Genomic DNA, 22,250 nt, shown 5'->3' with positions numbered 1-22,250 from the left:
ACTGACCTACAACCTTGAACTGAACTCTCCTCACTAGGAAAGCTGCCAATTTAATACCCTCTCATATCCTTAAAGATTTTCAGCAGAACTCACTTAATTTAATAAATTCACAGGCATTGACATCAGTTTGGGGGAAAAATAAAAATTAAAAAGAAGGTGGCTCACCATTTAATAGAAATCCAGTTTCGTGGAGCTTTTGTCCTGCTGAACACAAACAAGTACAACATTTGCATTTCATAGAATCATAGAATAGAATTATAGAATGGTTTGGGTTGGAAGGGATCTTAAAAGATCATCTAGTCTCAACCCCCCTGCCATAGGCAGGGACACCTCCCGCTAGACCAGGTTGCTCAAAGCCCCATCCAGCCTGGCCTTGAACACTTGCAGGGATGGGGCATCCACAACTTCTCTGGGCAACCTGTTCCAGTGTGAATGATAAACAGAATAGCAGTATTTGATTAAAATAGAATAAAAATCTAGATTATTTTTTTTTTAAATCCATGTTAAAAGACATGCCTACATCCAAATCATGAACACAAACTTCATAGCCAATGGTCTGTCACCACATCTGATACAGGCTCCCACAGCCAAGTGCATGAACAGGCCATGTACATGTAAAGCAAGCACAAATTTCAACCTTAGCAGAGAGAGAGCATAGACAAAGGAATCGTAGAAACTTTAAGATGATCTTAGCCTAAATTCTTTCACTGGAATAAGAACCTATACATTACTTTCTTATATCACAGTTAAATGCCTCAGCATCTTGTCTACTGAAATAGAATCAGTCATTCTCTCTCCCTTTTTCACTCAGAGGCCTAATGAATATTTAATGCAAAGTGGAACTGCTCTGATCTGACTCCAGAGCAGACAGATATTTTAAACTGCAGTCTCTCATACCCCAAGCAAGTAGCCTGATCACTAAACCATTGGTAAATAGGGTGTCCATGTGCCCTCCTGTGTTGAGGGTAGGCATCAATGAGCGTTGGCCTCCAAGTGAAAAAGGCAGAGGAACTCCCACTTTATGGATGGTGGCAAGATTCAAGGAACAAAACACCCAGTCTTATCAGAATTTGACATTTCTAGGCATAGCCAGAAGTAAAAATGCATGTGACACGGGGACTTCACTGGCAGAAATCAAGGCAGTCCTGGGATAAGCCAGTTTATTCTTCTACCTAGATTTTGGAATAAGGTGCCCAACTTAACAGTAGCAAAACTAACATGTCTATAACACAGGACAGTGCGATACAGAGAGAGCTTTTACATGCCATTCGCAGATCCAGAAGCAGCAAAGCTCCTCCCAGTGGCACTGCACCAAAGGAAGGACTGCTGAAAGGAATTCCTTTTAGTTTAGTTCGTTCAATTTTGTTTCATTTTAATATTGAGAATATGTTCACAAGGGGCTTAGCAGCACAATATGGTCCACATGTCTCTAGGCTTGCATATGAAGTTATAATGCACAACAATATGATAGCCTGTAACTTGTTGAACATGCACTACTCTGATGAATTCTTTTAACAACCCAACAGAACAGTGCACTCCATTGGCTTTTAAGTGCTTTACAAGATCTCTAGGAAAAGAGGTTACTCTCACAGCTGATTATCCATCAAAATGCTCTGGTTGTATGTAATTAAAAAAAAAAAATCTCAAAGTTTAGCAAGTTGAAAATACCAGATAAGCTTTTAATACCATAGACTGAAAGTGGTTTGGGACACAGAAATCATCTTAGTTGAGTACATCTCAATACTCACTGATTATTTTTACAGGAAATCTTCTGGAAGAGCCACAACTCCACATGAATGACCTATCAGTCGTGCCAGCTGGCTCATCATATTGACAAATGAAAAATAAAACATCTATAGATTTTTAGGTCATTTTAAGACGCAGTCTGAGTGCAAACCTGTGTCTGCTGCATAACCAAAATGTCTCTGATAGAGAATGCAGGTGCAGAGTCAGCTGCTAGAAATGTTTATACTGTTATAAATTTCCAAGATTAGTAATATTCCTTTTAGAAATTATCAGTAATACTGTTTTTAAAAAGAAGTTTCCACAGAAGTTTTTTGAACTGTCTGCATAACAGCCAATAGCATAATTTAACTTGGGGGACTTAAATTACTGCCCAAAGTCTTTATTCCATTCATTTTAAAGTTATTTACAAAAGGCAGATTTCACTCTTGAGTAAAGCCTTTCTCTTCAGATAGGTTCAGAGCTGGAATACTCCCAGATAAAGGTATTCTGTCACTGGAATAATAAGTACAGAATAGAATACGATAGTTTCAGACCCTAAGGAAGAAGAAAAGCAAATGTAACATCTTCTGGGGCGAGTAGTGTGCTAAAAAAAAAAAAAGAAAAAAGAAAAAAAAAAAGAGACATGTACAATATGTTCATTGAATGTCATGGCATACCAAAAAAAAGCCTGATCCCACAGATGTCAGTGACTACTGAATTAGGTCTAAAATATGTCAAAGTGAAGGAAAGCCAAAAGCTGCAACTCTCATTCTTGAGAACAATCTCCTTTAATTTCCTTAAGAAAAGATTTTTAATGTTAAGTCAGTATTTTTGGCACATTCACTTGCATTATTCTTTGAAGATATAAGCTTTTAATTATCAAATATAATAAATATAGTTGAAGTGTACCGTAATGCAGTAAAATAGTGAGCTGTAATACTACATAAGGTTACACAAACCCATTGAAAAATATATGTATTTACTTTAATAGTATTTAAAATATACAATTATTATTTTGTGTTCTCTAAAATTTATTTTGGAGGACACTTTTCTTCACATTTCTTTTGCTTCAAATAAAAGATAGTAATTTCCAAAAGATCTTTATAAGAATTATAGTTGACTGAAATAGCTTTAGGAGAGGGATGAATAAATCTGACAGCTAGGCAGTGAACCTAAATATTGTTGCTTTAGAAAAGAGGTTAGGGTTTTCTGAGCCTTACACATTTGATTTATCTTTTCATACCTAATCATATCTAGAGAGAAAAAGGATTGTGCAGAAACGGGATTTTACATGTTGAAAAAATTATTGTGCAATTCAGAAAACTGAAGAAGGAGGAAACCAACATAAACAGAGATGTCAAGGAGTGAAAATCCATATCGTATCAATGCAATGGTGATATCAAATCTTGAGTGTGGATTATGAGCTCTCCCTCATGCTGGTCAGTAGCATCTCACAGAAAGGAAACCCACCAGAGTACCTGTGTGAGTAACTGCTCACTGCTGCAAGGCAATCATAAGGCAGCACTAAAAAGAAGTTACCCTGAAAAGCCTGCTGTACTGAGAAATGTATTCATACCTAGTTCTTTATGCTCCATTTCCCTTCCAGCAATATATTTTAGGACATCTCCATTAGAAATGCTGCATGGAACCAAAGAGGAAGTTGCGCAACCTGTTGCTGAGTTGTAAGATAAGTCTGCACGTGTATGTGAAATGTAAATACAACAAAGGTAAAAATATTTGAGGCAATTCTAATCTATATAACATAGGTACCACTAGCAACCAGAGTACACACCAAGAGCCAGCCTATCTTCTCTAGGATAACTCAAACTTGTGAACTTGTGTATTTACCTGAACTACCCATGGTAAAGCCATCACAAATAAGCCTGTCTTCTTTACATTCGTTCACATGATCGTTCATTTCTGTGACCTGATCTACTGGAAGAATTTAACAATGTACATTTGCCACGTGCATGGCAAGGAACCACTGGGAAAATTTGAGCTGAGCAGTCCAACTGCATCTCCCTCACCTGTAAAACAGAACTCAAACCAGCAATTCTACAGGAAGGAGTCTGCAAAATATTACCCTCACTTCTGTGTTCTCTGATCAAGAATGGACCTGTGAAGGCTTCCTTGTGGTCACACGAGGGAACCTTTCAGTCTATTTCTATAACCTTTGCGATTATGAAGAAAAATCTTCCAGATGTGTAATGTCGTGTCTTCTACCTGAAATTGCAGGTAGCAAGGCACCAGGTGCACAGAATCAGTAGCAACCCAGATGTATCAAGTGCCCCTGTTGTCTCAATGGAATTGCCATTTTTTGAAACCAGTACTGCCCTCGCTTCATATGAGGTATAACAGAAGAAACTTCTTCTGAAGGGCAAATAGAAAGTAAAAAATATAGTGGAAGATAAACATTAAAATTTCAGCAAGAGGAAGTGAGTGAAAGGTGAGGAAGGGAAGATTTGTACAAGCAATTTTTGGAAAATGCTTCTGGATCAGCAAGTGTAGAAGAACTGTGTTGCCACTAGGTGTATGTACGAGCACTTAAAAAAAAAAAAAAAAAAAAAGGAACTTTCCAGCATTTAAATAAGTCTACTGTTATTTCGCCTTTGCCTCTCCTCCCAGCCCTTCTGTTGTGTTGGCTTTTGCTGTAACCAAGTAACAATCTCTGATCTCACTCTTTGACTGTTTTTTCCTCAACAACTATTTGTTCTTTTCAAACCTCATGCCAATTGGTTGTTTCAGCTGTTTGCTAAACCTCTGGAAAAAGAAAAACAACAGTCCACATTACCAGGAAACAGCCAGTTTCTGCTACCTGTGGCTGAGGCGCAGACCTGCTGCCACTGCTACTCCGGCTCTGTGGAGTTCATTCAATAGCACCTGAGCTGGCAGGCAGCAGTTAGTCTCTGTACTTTGCTCTGATCATTGTTTTATAATTAAATCAGGTGATATCAACTTTCTGCAGCCTGATTTCTAAGCAAAATTTACAGCGGCACCAGACCAGAAAAAGCATATAAGTAAAGTGTAGTTTTAGTAAGGTTATTAGATTAACCAGGATTGCATGAAGTATACCAAAATAAAATCTCGTCCTTCAGCATGCAAGCTGATTGCTTTGGGCATCACAAATAAACCATTTTTTCCCTTTTAGTTTTTTTTTCTTTTCTTTTCTTTTTTTTTTTTTAAGCCAGGTGCCTTGTTCACTTCTTGTTCAATTGAGCCTAGCAGAAAAGGCTGGACAGGCTGCAGTCTACCCAGACGGGAAGTTCATGGTGGGTCTCCCCATGCCTTGTGCACAGCCAGCCCAGCCACAGAAATTCTCAAGCCTCCAGCACTGCCTGTGAAAGTGAAATTCAGCCCATTCTCCATTCTTCTGGGTGAACAGAATTCAATGTTTAACATTTCTGTGAAATCATAAGACATGGAATCTAGAGCACCAGTCACAGAACGCTTTTACCTCCCTCTAAAATGCTTTATCCAGTCTGTACGGGCTTAGCAAGATGAAGGGAATATCTGTGCTGGTATGATTGTACAGGCTGTAGGTATGTCTAAGCCCACAGTAAACTACCAACGCCACAGTAGCAGTTTCAGCACAGCAGTCTCAAGCTCCAGCACAAGCTAATTTACCCAGTTTCTCAGGCACTGCAGCAAAGACAAGCCCTAACAATCCCAAATGACATTGCATATCTTAAATTCCTGCATGCAAAACTCTTTACAATCTGAAAATATCTCACTGCTCACAGCGATGATAACATATCTTGCAGCACAGAAACAAGGCTTCACCCTTTAGTTAAATCATTCCCTTCCTTCATACCCCTTTGTATAAAAATGGCACCAGATAGATTCAGCCTGTTCCTGAACATAGGCTGCAAATACTAATCAGATCTCCGAAGAGGCCTTCAGGATGATTGACGGGGAAGCCCTTAATAAAGGCTTTCTGGTTTTGGCAGGCAAGCAGGAGAGCAAGCAAGAAAAGGAAGCAGCTTGAGTTACTTGAAATGCTGAGGTGGAGGCGTTTGAGAAAGCGTGAAGGGAGAGGTGTTTGATGAGCCCTGAGCAGAGAGCAGCTGCAGAAATTCTGATGGGCCTGCTGAAATGGCCATGGAGTAAGTGGTTGTTGAGTCTTGGTTTTCCATTCTTGCCATTGGCAGAGAGGAGAGATAGAGAGTGCAGTCAGCAAAATGCAGATGAGCAGAAGCATCCTCATTTTATGTTTCCTATCAAACACAGACCCTGGAGACTTCCCTGAATTTTACAGTTCACATTCAAAATCCTTACTTTGTCAAGGTCTTGGAGATGGACAGTGTTTTCAGAGATCTCACTGAATTCTGGGGTAGATTTCTAAAGACATGAGAAGAAGAGAATTTATAGTTTTGTTTCCTCATGCTGCAAATAGTGGAAAGGCATCTCATAACAGGGCAATAAGGCACTGAAGAAATTGTCCATGAAGAAGCAAAGAAATACTCACGACATCAGATGTTCTGAAGAGTTTCCAAAGAAAGAGTTATATTACAGAAAAGCCTAAATCATTACTCCAGGCCAAGAGGATTTAGAACATGTCATCTTGATTGAATAATTCACAGCAAATGGAAAGACCTGAGATCTTCCCTCAAGTTTTAACAGTGGGAACTAAAATCATTTGATAACAACATGTCATAGTTAAATAAGCACAGAGAAGATGCAGAAAAGTACAGGGAAAGATGTTGGCACTACATTTCACCAGTTATCATAACAATGAAACTCTTACTGTGATGTATACCTAAAACATTATTCATATCGAGACTTAACTAAATTTCCTATTAGGGTGTAGCATGATGGTTAGAACCTGATTCTGTGTTGCTGGCCTCAAGTGTGCTTTCAGAACTCTCTTTTATTCCAATGCTCACATTGACTCCAGTTTTGCAGTATTAGTTAGCTGTGACACTGAGCGACCATGTACATTTCTCACTAGCAACGCAGTTTGTTTGCTTTGTGCAACACCAACAGACACTACTTTGCTTAGCCAGGCTAGGAGTGGAAGTAAGTGATGTTTAATAAGTGAAGGTTTATTCAGACTTCATTTGACAAAACCAGATGAAATGTGATTTTCTCACAATTACTATGAGCTGAGAATAGCTAAATTGTTGCTATGGAAGTGAAAAGGTACAGCAACAAAGTAACATAAAGACTCACAGTCTTGAGGCTGAAACACAAAAAATATGGCTTCACATACAGCAATAAACATTATTTACTACAATGTGCTGTTCATAAAGAGCACATTATAGTAAATCATAGGATGATAACACATAATTAAATAATGACAATAGGTTACTGTAGCTATACAACTGTGTTTGTGCTTTTTCCAAACTCAGTTCCATTCTGCAAGACAACAATGGCAAGGTATGCATGACACAGCATCCATATCCCATGTAAAAGACATGACGCTGTTGCTAAATTCATGTTATTAGTAACCAGTCAAGTTTTTCCTCAAACTTAACTCCTCATATTATCTCAGTAATGCATCTTTGACACCTTTCAAGCTTTATATCTGGCTTCTTTGTGTCCATTCTTACAGCAATTATATAGGTTACGCTCTCTGACTTAGCCTAGAAAGGGTTTTACTTGCTTCCTTTCAAACACGGGGCGGGGGGAAGGAAGGGAGGAGATTTTAAAAATCGGAAGTAATTCCATTGGGCATAGTTCAACCTCAAACTATTCTATTCAGACTATAATTTAATTCCCAGTACAGATCCATACACACTGACCCAAAAAGTCTAGCCTCCAGCCCATGGAATTTTGCTACTAGCTCCCCTAACTAATGGGGATTTTGCCTGAAAGAAATGGTAATACGTTCTTTCACTAGATTGAAAGGCTGAGGTGCAAGGGGCAAAAAAACTCATTGAAAATTCAACAGATGCATCGCTTTTAGAGACAATCAAATCAGCCCAGATAACCTCAGTTTGCCCTCCTTTATGACCGAGTTTAATGAAATCTTGAGTAAAACTTCACAGCAAAATGTCGCAGAAAAATGCAGATGTACTCAATGTTTGGCATTTTAAGGGGGAGAGGCTATGGTGTTATCTTAGAGGATATATCTTACTGGTACTGAAAGTGAGTATCTTCTTATTTTGACAAGTAATTTATTTCAAACTTGACATTAAGACCTGTTTGGAGATAGAAAGTTTCAGCTGGTATCTTAACTGGCTAAAATAGTATTTACATTTTTGCAGTAGTGTACAATGGAATCATTAGTAAGAGATGAGTCACAGCTTGGAATCCCTTCATCACTTTAAAATATATATTTTGACTGACATTTCTAAATGCTGACTTCTCTAGATAATAAGGGAAGTAAAAGAAATGATTAAGAATCTAACACTAACTTTATGTATACCAGTTTTTTTTTAAAATACCAATTTCAAGAAATTCTGAAATATAGACAATATTATCGAAAAAACTTAATCAAATTCCCAAACTTTGTGTTAATCCAATTTGTTCTCTGTGCCTGGGAATTTTTCAGCTGAAAAGTGTTCTTCTCTTAAGAACATCTTCTCCTTTGTTAAATAAATAAATAAAAAAAGCCAAACCCTAAAAAAACAACAAGGGGGAGAAAAAAAATAATCCCTGTTTGAATGCTGGTATTAGATGAACAGGTCTTCTCGTCCCCTCCTATTCCCAATCCTCTGCCAAAATTTCACACTTTATAGCATAATTCAAGTAAGACTATTATTTAATATAATAAAACTTGTTATCTTACATGATATATAATATTCTTATACATAAACGTATACATAAGAACGAATGTATTCTTTTATAAAGATAATTTTACAAGTAAATAACAAAATATTTTATCTACATAATGAATATAAATATTATTTAATATTTATTAATGCTCTGGTTTATAAGCCTATAATATACACTATGTAAAACTATGCTTTTGCTCCTTAATCCTATTCATTGTTCTTTTGTAAATATAGAAGTATCTATAATTCTGCTGTTCAGTTCAGCTCTTGGCTCAATAGTACGCTGTGTCCCCCAGACCAGCTACATGATTTGTTTGAAAGAGTACAAAGATTGGAAAAGGTGGAATTTGGAAAATTAAGATACTAATCTTGGATAGCTAGGAGGAAAAAAAAAAGGATGGGGCTATATGGAACTGCCTAACAACACAGTAACATATTAACAGTGCTTTCAAATTATATTATTTTTTCCTGCTTTAATATTCTGTGTATTTTTAAAAGTTTACTTTAGAAATAAACTCCATGGGGTTCCTGGCAGAGCTGCTCTGCCACAACAGTTTATACCGACCATCTGTGGTGTGCCAGAAGCTTCCCGAATGTTCTGCCACCTGACTCAAAATCCTGAAGCTTTTCACATTTTTCTGCCAATTTTCATCCATACTATGTCTGTTTCCAACACTGAAAACCTAAAAAAGCAAAATATATATCTAAAAGATGCACAGGATAGTAAATTCAGCCACAATATCATGGCCAAAAAAAGACCAAAGATTACATTAATCTGCATCTGTGGGCTTTAATCATCGAGGACAGTTGCATACTCTGAAAATAGAGTTGTTAAAGAGCAAGAGGGCTCCTACCTTTCCTAGGGACAAAGAACATACAAAACTCCTTCTAGCACATAATAATGTCAGGCTAGATGTAAGGCTTATTTCTAACTTTGTAGGTGATCAAAACCTTTTTTTTTTTCCCACCACAGACAACATTTCTTCTGTCGATGTTTCAGTTTCTCACATGTGAAGCATAGAGAATATAACTATGCTTTGATAATGTTTCATCAATTTGCAATAAACGAAGATCCTCTTCTGGAAAATACAGCAGATGATCAAAGGAAGCACAAGCAAAAAACGACACTAAAATAATTGAACTGTTATGCTCACTAACAGGAAAGGCCATAATTCAGGAAAAGATTCATATTTGTGCTGCACGGAAATCAACTACCAGGGAAATAGATGAGCAGCACGTGCTTAAGCTCAGTTCATGGAAGTGCTTCTACTGAAGAACAGACTGTTGAAAATGAAGCCTTATTTACACTATGAAAGAAGGTAAGACTAATTTCACTGAAGGGTGACACTAAAGTATTTAATTAGCACTGAAATTGAGAGCTTGCTAAGGAACATGTAGAAAATAAATATGATGTGGTGTGAAAGAGCCATCAAGAGCTGGTAATGGTGTGGAATTATCATGCTGCCAGTATGGATGTGCATGTAAGTTTTGCTTTTCCTTCTGATTTAAGCACCTTAGAATGCTGTGTTCCAGTAAACAAACAAAAGCTGCCTTGTTTGTAAAAATCATCCTATTTTTCTGAAAAATGTCTGCTCTTCACTTAGTCCCAAAATAAAGTCCCTAACAGGTTCAAATCCTCATGGAATCTGTCTCAGCAAAAAAGTATGAAAGCCTAGGATGATGTACTAAGAGCATAGAGAAGAGCAGCAATACAGTCAGAAGCCAGTTTGTTTCTTGATCCATGTGAGCAACTCTACAATAACTTTCCAAGAGCTTAGAATAAATCTCAAAGATTTGGTCCAGCTGTTTCTGTACAATTCCATTAAGATTAGACACATGCTAAAGTGCAGATACTTAGATTCAGATTATTATGGTTTTTTCCTGCTTAAATTATATTTTAAAGCAGATTATAAAAATACTTTTTACTAACACAACATTGATGCCTTAAAATAGATAACTAATTTACTAATATCTCATAAAACCATCTGACATTTGAGTAATAATATCCAACTTGCTCTTATGAATAGCTGGCCAGTAAGCATTTGAAAACTACTTCTGTTTTTAAAACCAAGATACTATAAAGTACTGTTCCCTGGCCATTTCCAGCACAGAAAGCTTTTTTACACAGCCTAAAATGGCTCTTTAATTGTGATTGTCCCAACACCAACCTGTTGAGTCTGCAACTGTCTTTGAGCTGGGCACCCAAGAACAGACAGATTTCTCAGAGCCCCCAGGTGATCCTTTCTAGATCCTGTCTACTCTTGAGCAACACTAACAACATTATTTAAAGAAAAACAAAACAAAAAAAACCCCAAACAAACAAACAAAAAACCCAGAGGGGGTCATTTCCTAGGGATCGATGCAATAAGCCTCCTCTTTCAAGTGTGATCAGAAAAGGGCTGCATGGCAGATTTGTTTTGCCATGGTATACCCCAGGATCGATGTCTATCCCTAACCAGGATGTTGGGATTCCATGATTTAAATGTTTATCTCCAACTGGGTGCTACAGAAACTTTCCAAACGTGCTTTTCAATCAACATGTTTCAACAATACAAAAAAAAGCAAATATATATTTCAAGCATCTAGCGGTACTGGAGTTTTGTGGGGAGGGGCAGTTGGTGTTGGTTTTTTGGGTGGTGGTGGTGGTTTGGGTTGGTTTTTTTTTGCTTTGTCTATCTCACTTTGGAATTTATACCTTGTGTAAGCCAAGCTATTAAAAGTCATTTAGCTGAAATATTCTTAGCATGCATTCTTACACAAGTTTATGTAATTCCTGAAGCTCCTGTGAAAAAGCTGAGTTTTCAAAAGCCAAAGTCTAACTTTCCTCACATACCCTTTGAAATTTTTAAATGTGTAATGAATTTTCTCAGCTACATGCTTCAGCTGGTTTCCTTGGATTTGTTGCTGATATTAAGAACACCACCAGCTGTCACTTGCTTTACCAGACTCTAGACAATGAGTCAGAAACGTGTTGGCCTTTGCATGTATTATCCAGCTTTTACCAGTGTAGTGGTCTCAAATCTGCACTGACAATTTCCATGCTACCAGATTAAGTGTGCCTTAAAATAATGCACAGATGAGCTTCCATACTTTCTATCGAGCCTTTGCCCTATATTGTCTCTTCTATTATCATCATCATATTTCTCTCTTTACTTTTGCTCTTGTAACATTTAGCATGGTCTTTTAGATTATAACAGGAGTTTGCAAGTTGTTCAACAAAAGCCTATGAGAAGCAGCATGTCAACAACAACAAAACATTCTGGTTTCAAAGCAACACTCACCGCATCTTCCACAATAGCCAAAATATTTCCAAAAGCTAAGCATATCCTCCTCCCATTAACAGTATGCTATTCCCTGTGACTGTACAAACATGAGTTACCTTTCTCTCATGCACAGCTAGCTGACTGTCTTCTGTCATAAGCAAGAAACCTGCTGCCTCCAGTAACAGATCACTTTTTCCATGTCAAAAGCTACTACTGATTCTTTTCTCCACATAAAAATAGCACTGTCTCCTTTTGGCCTACGTCCTTCTCACTGACAATTCTTTTTTCTTTTTTCTCCTCTGCCTCCCCCCTCCCCCCAAGAGAGACTCCAAATGTTTACATTTCTTAATTGAATTTGTGTAGAAAGGAAATCCGAGTGAACTTTGGCTTGTGTTCAACAGTAATTCAGATAAGAACTAGAAGGAAGTTTGAATTTAAAGGAGAGAAATTAGAAACTCAAGCCACCAAATGTTATCCAGTGGCATGTCAAATGTTTATCAAGATATCATTTATGACATATTTAATTGTTCCTTGTAATTTGAGTAATATGAAAGACTTAAGTAATAATGAATGTCTCATTGTGTTTCTTTTTGAAGTGCTGTCTGAAACACTGAAACATTTAAAGAGGATACTATAATTAGACTTGGCTGGAAACTTCTTGATTAAATACGCCGCATTTGAAAAATGCTGATTTGTCAGAAGTGCAACTTTTTGCAGAAATGTATGTGTTTTAATGAAACTTTCACGAGAAAAGCATCTCAAGTCAAACCAGGAGATAACCAGAGATAAACCATGGCAACACTCAGCTCGCAGAGGTAAGACGTTGCTCTGCTGCGTCCTGAGACAGTGGCCTAACCAAGAGACTGTTTTGGTCTGGGTTCCCTAGTAAATGATACAGGATAAACTGGCACGGTATTGAACACTAACTGGCAGCTTATCTTTCCTTCCACATCTAATCTTGTCACCTACTTCCTCCGTAGCCATCTAAGCATTTCTTTATTCTAGAAACTTTGCCACTTTGGCCTTATCAGGTTGTCCTGACTGTTACTGGGTTCTTCTTGGCTATCCCAGTTCATTATAATCTAAATTTTAGAGTACTTCTGAATCTGTAACATTTAATTCCACCAGGTCACTCTCCACACTACACCCAAATAAGGGAGAGCTTATTTAGTTGGTTAGCTTTCTTTAACTGGCGTTTGTCAGAACCAGTTCAAACTGATGTTCTCTTCACGTCACTAAATGAAACCAGAAAAACCCCTCAAATTCTGCATGACTTTAAGAGTTCACAGAAAGCTATCTTTAAAGCTTCATCTGTAATAAAAAATACAGTAAATCAGGTAATCAAGACTGAAAAACCACTGTGACCTTTTCAATCTACTTATGAAATTCATAAAGAATAGCTTTCCAGAATGAGTAGGATCGCATGATATAGTGTAATAGACTGAAGCCAAAACTAACAAGATCTTTGAAGGTCTTGAATAGTCTGCTTCCAGTGAAGTCTAGAGTCTCCCAGACTTGTTACCTGGCACACGAGCTATACCATCAGTTCTCATGAACAGATTGTGAAATTTGCAATTTCCTAGGAAAATTTTTGTGCTGCAATCTACCCTGATTTTTTTTTCTGTTGTCAGGCTGCTCACTTCTCATGCCAGCTGCTCCACCCACCTGTTCCCCTGCGTATAACTTAATAATCTCCATTTGATATAAACTAGAGCAGACCGAGGAAGTGTAAACTTTCAGTGTAGGATGATAGTACGGGGCAACTCTGGGGGAGTAGAATGTCTGGCAGTATACATACAGCAAGCACAAGATTTTGATCAGCAGTAATGAATAGATTGGTTCAGGGATAATGCTCATTAAGTTGCTTGGTGCTACAGGGACTGATTCTGCAAGGTGCTGTTCATCTTTGTAGCCACGCAAACATTTTTGAGCAAATTAAATGTTCTTCCCCACTTTCCCATCTTCTAGCATTCCTAAGAAGTCACAGTAAGAATTCCGTATCCAAGCAGGAATTCTAGCTCCTACAGTCATAGGATGAACAAATGGACAGACACATCTTCCAGTCTTTGATTTATAAAAAGAAAAAAAAACAAAACACCAAAAAAAACCAACCCCAAACCAAAAAACACCACCAAACAAAAAACCACAGCCCACATAAAAAAAAACCACCCTACTCCCACACCACTTTAAATCTCCTGTGGAACTTCCCAAAGTCTCGTTTTAAAGTGATGGCTAGCATTTCTTAGAGTTTTAATAATTTATTGTTTCAATCCAATGGTATGAATTCTTTGGTAAAAATAGTGATTTAATGTCATACAAAATGGTGACATTTCTCTCTTCAAACATGTGCTGCTGAAAAGTTAAACATCAAAGGTAGCAGGCAAGCTGACCAAACTCCCTTCCACCAACAGCAGAGAAAGAGAATTTTCAAACTGTGGTTCATCCCATCTTTCATAAGATGGCAAGAAACACATTTTACAGTTCCTTATTGCTCTCCATTGACTAATGAGGCAATCTACACTAGCAGGTTGGAGTTAATGTTTAACTTTGGAGAGTTAAAACTTGTAAAGTTGGAGTGTGACACAAAGTCCACCAAAGAAATTTCCTTGTACATTCCACCACATATATGTACAAATACCCATATAACATTACATAAGAAATGCCAATGTACTTTCATATCACCATTATAAAAAATAAAATCTTTGAAGATCAGCTGTAAGTACATTAATTTTCAAAACTATCTTTGAATAATTTATTAATTGAATGAGAAAGTTTTCATAGTTTCTCAATCTGGTGGCAAATTTTCCCCTATAGAACCAGGAAATACAGTACTAATTAGTTTTCTAATTTTAGATTTGTATATCATGGTTTTGATTTCACTTTTGTTTAATTGCATTTATAAGTATTGGTAAGGGGTATGGATACCGAGCAAAGGTAGTTTAGCTAAGTAATAACTTTTTTGGTTTTTTAATTATATGTTATCAGTCCACAGGCAAACACTCCACCTTATTTAGTCAAGCAGTGCCACTGCCTTTGCTAGATGACTTATGCAAGTAAAATGAGCAGAAGTTGTCTGCCATGACTCTTAATTAGATGTCTAACTCATCTATTGAAATCTACAGGGAATCAGAGGTTTAAATCTGGACAATTACGTACCTTCATGCACCTGGGCCTCGGCGGCCACAGTGTGCTGAGCCTGCTCTTCTCTTACTGATTTCAGCGTGAGCCAAGGTTGCTCAGCATCTCACATTTCTCTGCCTGGGTATGAACTCCATTAAAAGCTGGCAGTAGCTCTAAGAACTAACAGTTGGGAACACAGCTAAGTAGAGAGGTGCGGAGTCCATTTGGACTGCAACAGTGGAAACAGGAAATGTATTACAAATTAAAGCCTATGCTACACACACAAAAATAAAGAGCATTTCTGACAGGCAAAACATTACTGTCACGGTTTAACCCCAGCCAGCAATTAGGACCACACAGCTGCTCACTCATACTCCCCCACCCCATTCCCAGTCGGGTAGGGGAGAAAGGGAGGGGTGAAAAAAACTCATGGGTTGAGATAAAAACGGTTTAACAGAACAGTAACAGAAGAGGAAAATAATAACAACAACAATAATACTGGTAAAAGAATATACAAAATAAAGTGATACAACACAAGTTGCTCTCACCACCTGATGACCAGTTGCCCAACCCGACCTGAGCAGTGATCGCAAATTCCTGCCCCCGACCATCCCCCATTTATATACTGAGCATGAAATCTATGGTACGGAATATTCGTTTGGCCAGGTTGTCCTGTCTATGCTCCCTCTTCGCATCTAAGGGAAGCTGACAAGTCCTCGACTAATATAAACATTCCTTAGCACACATTGTTTTAGTTGCTGCTATCAACATTATTCTCATACTAAATCTAAAACACAGCAGCTACCAGAAGGAAAATAACTCTATCTGGCTGAAACCAGGACAATTACTAATTCACCACAGGCTTAAGAGAAATAGCCCAGAGAGCAGTATATTCACAACACTATGAAAATATTAAATTAAGGTTACCAATTAATTTAGAGAAAAGAGATAGGATATTCTTATCTCTTTTGGAGGCAATAGCAGTTTTCTAGTTCCCCTCATTTAAGTTCACGACTGTGGTCTGTTAGCACTATAGGTGCCCGTATTTCATTTATTGCTTCACTGAATAGAAATACTTTAGCCTAGTTTTCCTAATCATTATGGATTCACAATGTGTGTGCGGGTCCTTCCCTCCCTAAGTTTTCTAGCATTCTGTCGGGTATTTTTCTAAGGGAATCCATACCTCAATGATATTAAGTTACATCACTTATTTCTAAAATCTGATGACCGCTGCTAGTGGTTTTCCTCTAAATATCCAATTCTGTATTTTAGGCATTGCTACACAAGGTGGCGGACAGGAGCTCTTTTTCACTATAACGAACCTGGAAGAATTTTTATTTCTGTGATTATGTCAAGATGTGGTCCTAAAATCCCGAAGCTTTAACCACACCCAAACACACAAGCAGCATATTCTAGTTAATTTTACAATACAACACAATGGGTACTTCCAGACACCTTCACCTGCAGTATACTTCCATACTTAAAGACATATATTGACATGGATACATTCTATGGATTACAATTCTAAACTACTAACAGCTGTTCTGTGTGGGCCAGATAAATCCTCCTTACATGTATATCACACTTCATTAAATTATTACACTGTTACGTTTAGGAAAGAACAAACCTTGCCAACATTTATGTATGTACTTGACTTTATCAGCCTGACTACTCCTGGCATCAAGTATGATGTTCGTAAAATCAAGGTCTAAGATATTATATGCAATAACTTGGAATAGAAATGCCTTCTGAAAAAATAACACGGCCCTAGCTGAAAGCTACTGAGATTTCACTGCAATTATCAGCAGCAGCCTGGTGAATAAACATGAGATGCTCAGGAATTTACTCTGGTCAGGCATCAGGGAGAGGAACAGCATGAAACAAAAGAGGAAGAAATGAGGCAGAAGGGCAGAAGCGATTCTTTATAGCTTCCGAGTGTTGTAATTTATTTTGAAATGTCTGGTTTTTCTTACTGAAAAGACAGGCAGGTCTAGAAAAGGGACAAATGTGCATGCTGCGACACATTTTAGTGCGAGATGGATTTTGGAAGTAAAGCTCAGGAATCACTGTAGCTTTGCCTCTGAATTTTGCACCTGGTTACTACAGAAATGTGTAACGTATCTAACAGGAAAAGCAGATCTGTGGCTAAAGGCTTTCTCTTTATTGTTAGTGTAGTGGAACAGAGGATGAAATAGGATACAGGTGATTAACAAAGAATCTCATACTGCTCTATGTTTGATATGACCTAGATTTGGGAAAAGCAGGTATTTACTAAAATGAATTATTTAACTTCCCGAAGAATATAGGGAAGCTGTGTCATGGATTGGCTTGGAAATCAGTCTGGTTTATGCTATAATTTATTTCATTACAAAGAAAAAGGTGTTTTGTTTGTTTTTTTATAGCTTTGCTGCTTTTCACTGGTGACTTCCAAGCTTTGTGCTGCTACTTCGCATCATTAGACCCTCTCTTGTTAAATCACCATCTCATTTTCTGTCAAATCCTGATTTCCATAAAGGAGCCATTATTAAATCCCCACACTGAGAGGATCTGAGAAAGGTACCCCATAAACAACCTCAAATTACTGATATAATTTTAAATGGTACAGCATGGACAAGCTAAACCAGTGGCTTCTACTATTTCTGCCGAAATTCCCTAAGTTTTTGCATCTGTTAAAAAGGACTCCAGACTGTCACATTCCTTGCACATGCTTCTAGCAGCAACTTATTTAACACTTTCTTATATTCAGTGTTTCCTTTACCTAAACTACAGAATCTGGAAGCCCTTCCAAGCCACTTGGTCTAGCTGCATTCTCTGCCTGCATCCTGACCCCATGTCAAGGCAGGTGTTCACAGGCCTTCTGGCTCCCTCCACACTTTTCACCATACCTTGCTTCCCACGGGAAGAAAAACAGATATGAAGAGTGGAAGAGGGTTGTAGTACGCTGTGTCCAAGTCTTCAAGTAGGACAATCGTGATCAGGTCTCTCGGTGTATCCCAGTGTTTGGACATAGTCATTATCCATTCAGTGTTTAGAGTAGTACAGTCACTTTCCCCTCACATAAAATGAGAAGGTGTTGGAAATGATCACAGACCAGTTCCTTTGTTTTATGACAGACAGACCCAAGTCACTGGAATATCATCCTGGAAGATCTGTGATAACAGAAACTTTGAAAGATGGATCACAGGCAGAGTAACTAATGTCCCTCGGGCTTCCCCCAGCGTTGAGGAAGTTATTCCTCATTGCTAATTTCTACCTTAGCCACACTGGCATTGTATTCTAATTTCCAGATGTATGTGGGTGAGATGAAAGGAAAAGGATTAAGGTACTTAACACGAAGGCATTGCAACAGTTATCTGGTGGGGCAGCTTTCGAGGGCTAAAGCTACTGCAAGGAAAAGCTTGCTTAGCCATGGTCCTAGCTCTGAAGAGACTTGTAAAGTAAGACTGAATCAAAAATAAAGCTCATCATTTTTAGATCATAAATGACATTTATCATAATTGCCCACCGCTTGTGGAAGTGTTGAACCACTTTCTGGTTTGTTGGGTTTTTTTCCTTGCCTTTTTATTTTTCCATTACCATTCCAAGAGGTTTCTAAAAACTACACCACTGCTAGAGCTTTTAACTTCCTGCTGTGATTTTGGGCAGCAAGACTGTTGTATTCCTCTATTCTTTGGCAGTGAAGAATGAAGAAAGAGATTGGAGGTTTCTTCCTGAGACTCTACAAGAAAAGACAAAAAAGAAGGAATTGCCTTGCTCCGTAGGACAGTAAAAGATTGCAAGTTCTCTTCAAATACTCTTCTGAGACAAGCAAAAGCAGTAGGATTACTGAATAAATGATCTTTTCCTTGAAAACTGTTAGGAGAGACAATCACAGAGAGAATATTAAAGTTCTTAAAGTGCTGATAGATTATGGCATTACCTCAAGGAGAAGATCTGGTTTGGAAGGAGATTCACTCTGAGGAACTGAGAGGAATCAAAAAAGAATGAATAATATTATCAAACCAGCTGCCGAACAAAGCAAATGGAAGTCTGCTTCATCTGACCTTTCTGTCTGTACAAACAAAAACACACACTATGCTGGGCTTGAGAGACCTGAAATAAGGATAATTTTCCTGGGCCTTTTTTTCCCTAGATAGTAGAAAAAGATTGTAAGCAAGAATTCAGGAAATTCAAACCTTATCCTAAGATCTAAAAGTAATAGGAATTGACAAAATTTAGTGTAATGCAGAGATCCTAGTATTACTGAGAATTATTTAGGATTGTACCTAGCATTGTCTAAACTCCTTGCATTCATACCAGTCACGGTTCTCATTAAGTGCATTAGAAGCCTTTTAGAAATAAATTCTCGGGGTTTTTTGTGCAAGAGTTCAAACATACTTGGGCAACTGGATTCACCTCACCCTGTTCAGTACATATTCCAAAATGATGCCTGTCAGAAGCTGGACTGACAGCCTACTCTTATCTATCCTATTCAGTCATGTACAGCCAAGGACAGCCTTATTTGGAGTTATGCTGATCTGCCACTCAATGAACTATTCAAAATCCAGCCTCAAAAGAGAATTGCTCCTCTAGTTCCTCTTGGTTTCTCTTATTTCAATTTTTCTTGACCAGCAGACATGCCATACTGGGGTATAATTCTCCCTTGCTGAGCATGTGATGCAGTAGAAGCAGTGGTAACAGAAGCCCAGAGTCTATCTTCAAAGACTCTTCTTCCGACTCTTAAGTGAAGCTCCCCACTTCTGCCAATGCAACAGTACTCCTTCCTCTCTCACCAGACTGTCTAGACAGCCAACAGAAATAGCCTATAGCTGCACCAATAACCTCATGGAAACATAAAATAGTTGGATCCAAGGAGCAGAGGTACAGTGCCATGTGAGACTGAACAGGCCCTGAGTCAAGGACAAAGGATATTTAAAGACAGCACAGTTGAATCCCTGAAGAATTCTACCTTTGGAGAATATTTTTTTGGTAAGGAGGTCACTGAGGCCGGCAACTTGCAATCTTATTTTAATTAAAGCAGGCAAGTAATTGTGAACAACTAAAGTAATGACAAACAAAATAAAGTAAACTGAAGCAGATCCTTCGGTCAAGTCAACAAGCTTATTACCACAAGACCAGACTCTGGTTTTCTATGCATACCTGAGACCAGAAAGTAGTTGCTCTCATGCTGACCAGTCTGCTCTTAGTGCTTCTGTTACAGAAACATTCATGGGTTTGTAAGATTCATTGAAACAGAAATTTCCAAACAGGTAAGGAAGGGTGAAGGGATAACTGCTGTTCCACTCCCACACACACCATGATTCCTTCCCTTATTGCAGTAATGTCAAACTCAAGCTTTCAAAAATAATCATAAGCCAGGACTCTCTAAAGTAATAAAATGACTTCATAGAAGCAGAACTTAAAAAAAAACAAAACACCAAAAAACAAGCACCACACTGTGTAAGTAGGCAGGGAGTTCTTTCTTATTATTCCCTTTTTATAGTGCATTGTTCCAAGTTCTCTTAAGAAACAATTCTCTAAGCATACCTTAAAAACTAGTGGCAGATGATACTATCTATAATTAGTTCATTCCTGGAGATGTTTAGAAGAGACATCAGTTATCTCCAGACTGCTTCTTTATAGCATTGTGTTTCCATAGCCAATACATAAATACTCTCCTGCTTCATGCTTTTTGTCAGAACACCTTAAAATTCAAGATTCAACAGGAGCCTAACAACATTGAAGAGAAAAATTGGCCAGACATCTTTTCTAATTAAGTGCACTCCACAAAACAGTTAGAAACAGTTTCAAAATACACTTTCTACCTACGTATCTTGGTAATATGTACTTGGAAAAATATGTACTTTCAGTGAAATACCAAAGACATGTACAAGATTAAAGATATGAAGTCATGCGCATTCAGATGTAAGGTAAAATTAATCACTAATACAGGAAAAGGAGAAAAAGTTGTGAAAGCATGTGTGGCCAGTGAATTTGTATTAAAAAAAAAACAAAACAAAAAAACCCCCAACAAATCAACAACAGCAAAACCCAACCAATCAAATATTAGTGACATTCACATTCCATACAGATGACTTTTTCTGCTTTTAATAGACCTGACTGCCCTTTGCAATTGGAAAGGTTTTATCCAATGTCCTCTGCTCTGCAAAAACAAGACTATATTATTAGGACCCCTCTTGAAATGTATCAGATAGAGTCTAAGTACGACACAAACCCCTGAATTCAGTACACCACTATTCTAGTGTTCTCAAACTTTAAGATATACGTACTGGAACTGACATAGAGCTTTGTCTTCCTTTCAGTTGAAGTAGAAGTAACAAAAAGTTCTTCCTGCTATCATAAAATAACATTGAAACATCAATAACATTTTATTGATACTAAGAACAGTTTGGCCAGTACTGTGCATGTGCAGAAGGACAGTCTCTTTGCACATAGTTTTCCACTTATATTTGCAGGCCTTTCAGATTGTTCAAGCAGGGGCAAAATTTGCTCTTTGACATATGTAACTGTTAGAATTATTAATTTGCCAAATCAACAAGTCTTCTAAAATATCTTTTTTAGGGGAGTTATAACAAAAAACATAGCTTAGCCACAAGGGAAAAAATCCCTTTTGTAATTTGAAAGAAATGGTGCTAGCCTTTCTGGTTCTGTACTTTTTCTTGTATATGTATATTCTTGCCAGCTCGTGGAGAAACTAGCTGAGAGTTGAACCCTGCAGGAGATGCAGATGGCTCTTTGATTTAGTTATTGGTGAAATAAAAAGAAATTCTGCCTGCAGATAGAAAAGTGGGGGTTGTTCTTTATTTTCCATTTATCGAAGATGAAACGTAGAAATCCGTGCTCCATTTCTTGCTTATAGAGTCATCAATGACCTAGCATGCGCACAATTGCCAAAACCTAGATTAAACATTGTAAATGACCACAACATTTTCCTCCTGGAGCTAAAGCTATGATGTGATCTACGGCCATTTTTCCCTTATTTGGAAACTGCAGGGTTCATACTCCGGGCACAGTAAAAACACAACACAATGCTATCAAGCAAAAGTAATCCTCTTTATTTCAAAACAGATGACTAGCTATTTGCATGGTTAAAAATACCAGACTTTTCCCTGGGTAATCCGCTAGCTAGTCTGGTCTACTTTTTCCCCCCACAACTCTAGGTCATTCTTGGATTAAAAACAAGAGACTCCAGCCTTACTGAAATTTTCCTTAACACTTTCACATCTTAAACCAAATAAACACAAATCCAAAGCAATCACCTAGACCTTTACAACCATTTAATTTTTTTTTCTTTCATTAGCTTCTTTTTTCAGTTATACTTTTACATAATGTTGTAAATATTCAATATTTTAAGCTTCTTATGTATGGTAGTTCAACTTTTGCAACTATTAGATTTTTGTGCTTCCTACAAGAATAATCAAGGCTT

This window comes from Larus michahellis, chromosome 5 (genome assembly GCF_964199755.1).
Source record: "Larus michahellis chromosome 5, bLarMic1.1, whole genome shotgun sequence".
Classification (NCBI taxonomy): domain Eukaryota; kingdom Metazoa; phylum Chordata; class Aves; order Charadriiformes; family Laridae; genus Larus; species Larus michahellis.
Note: the sequence above shows the minus strand (reverse complement) of the source record.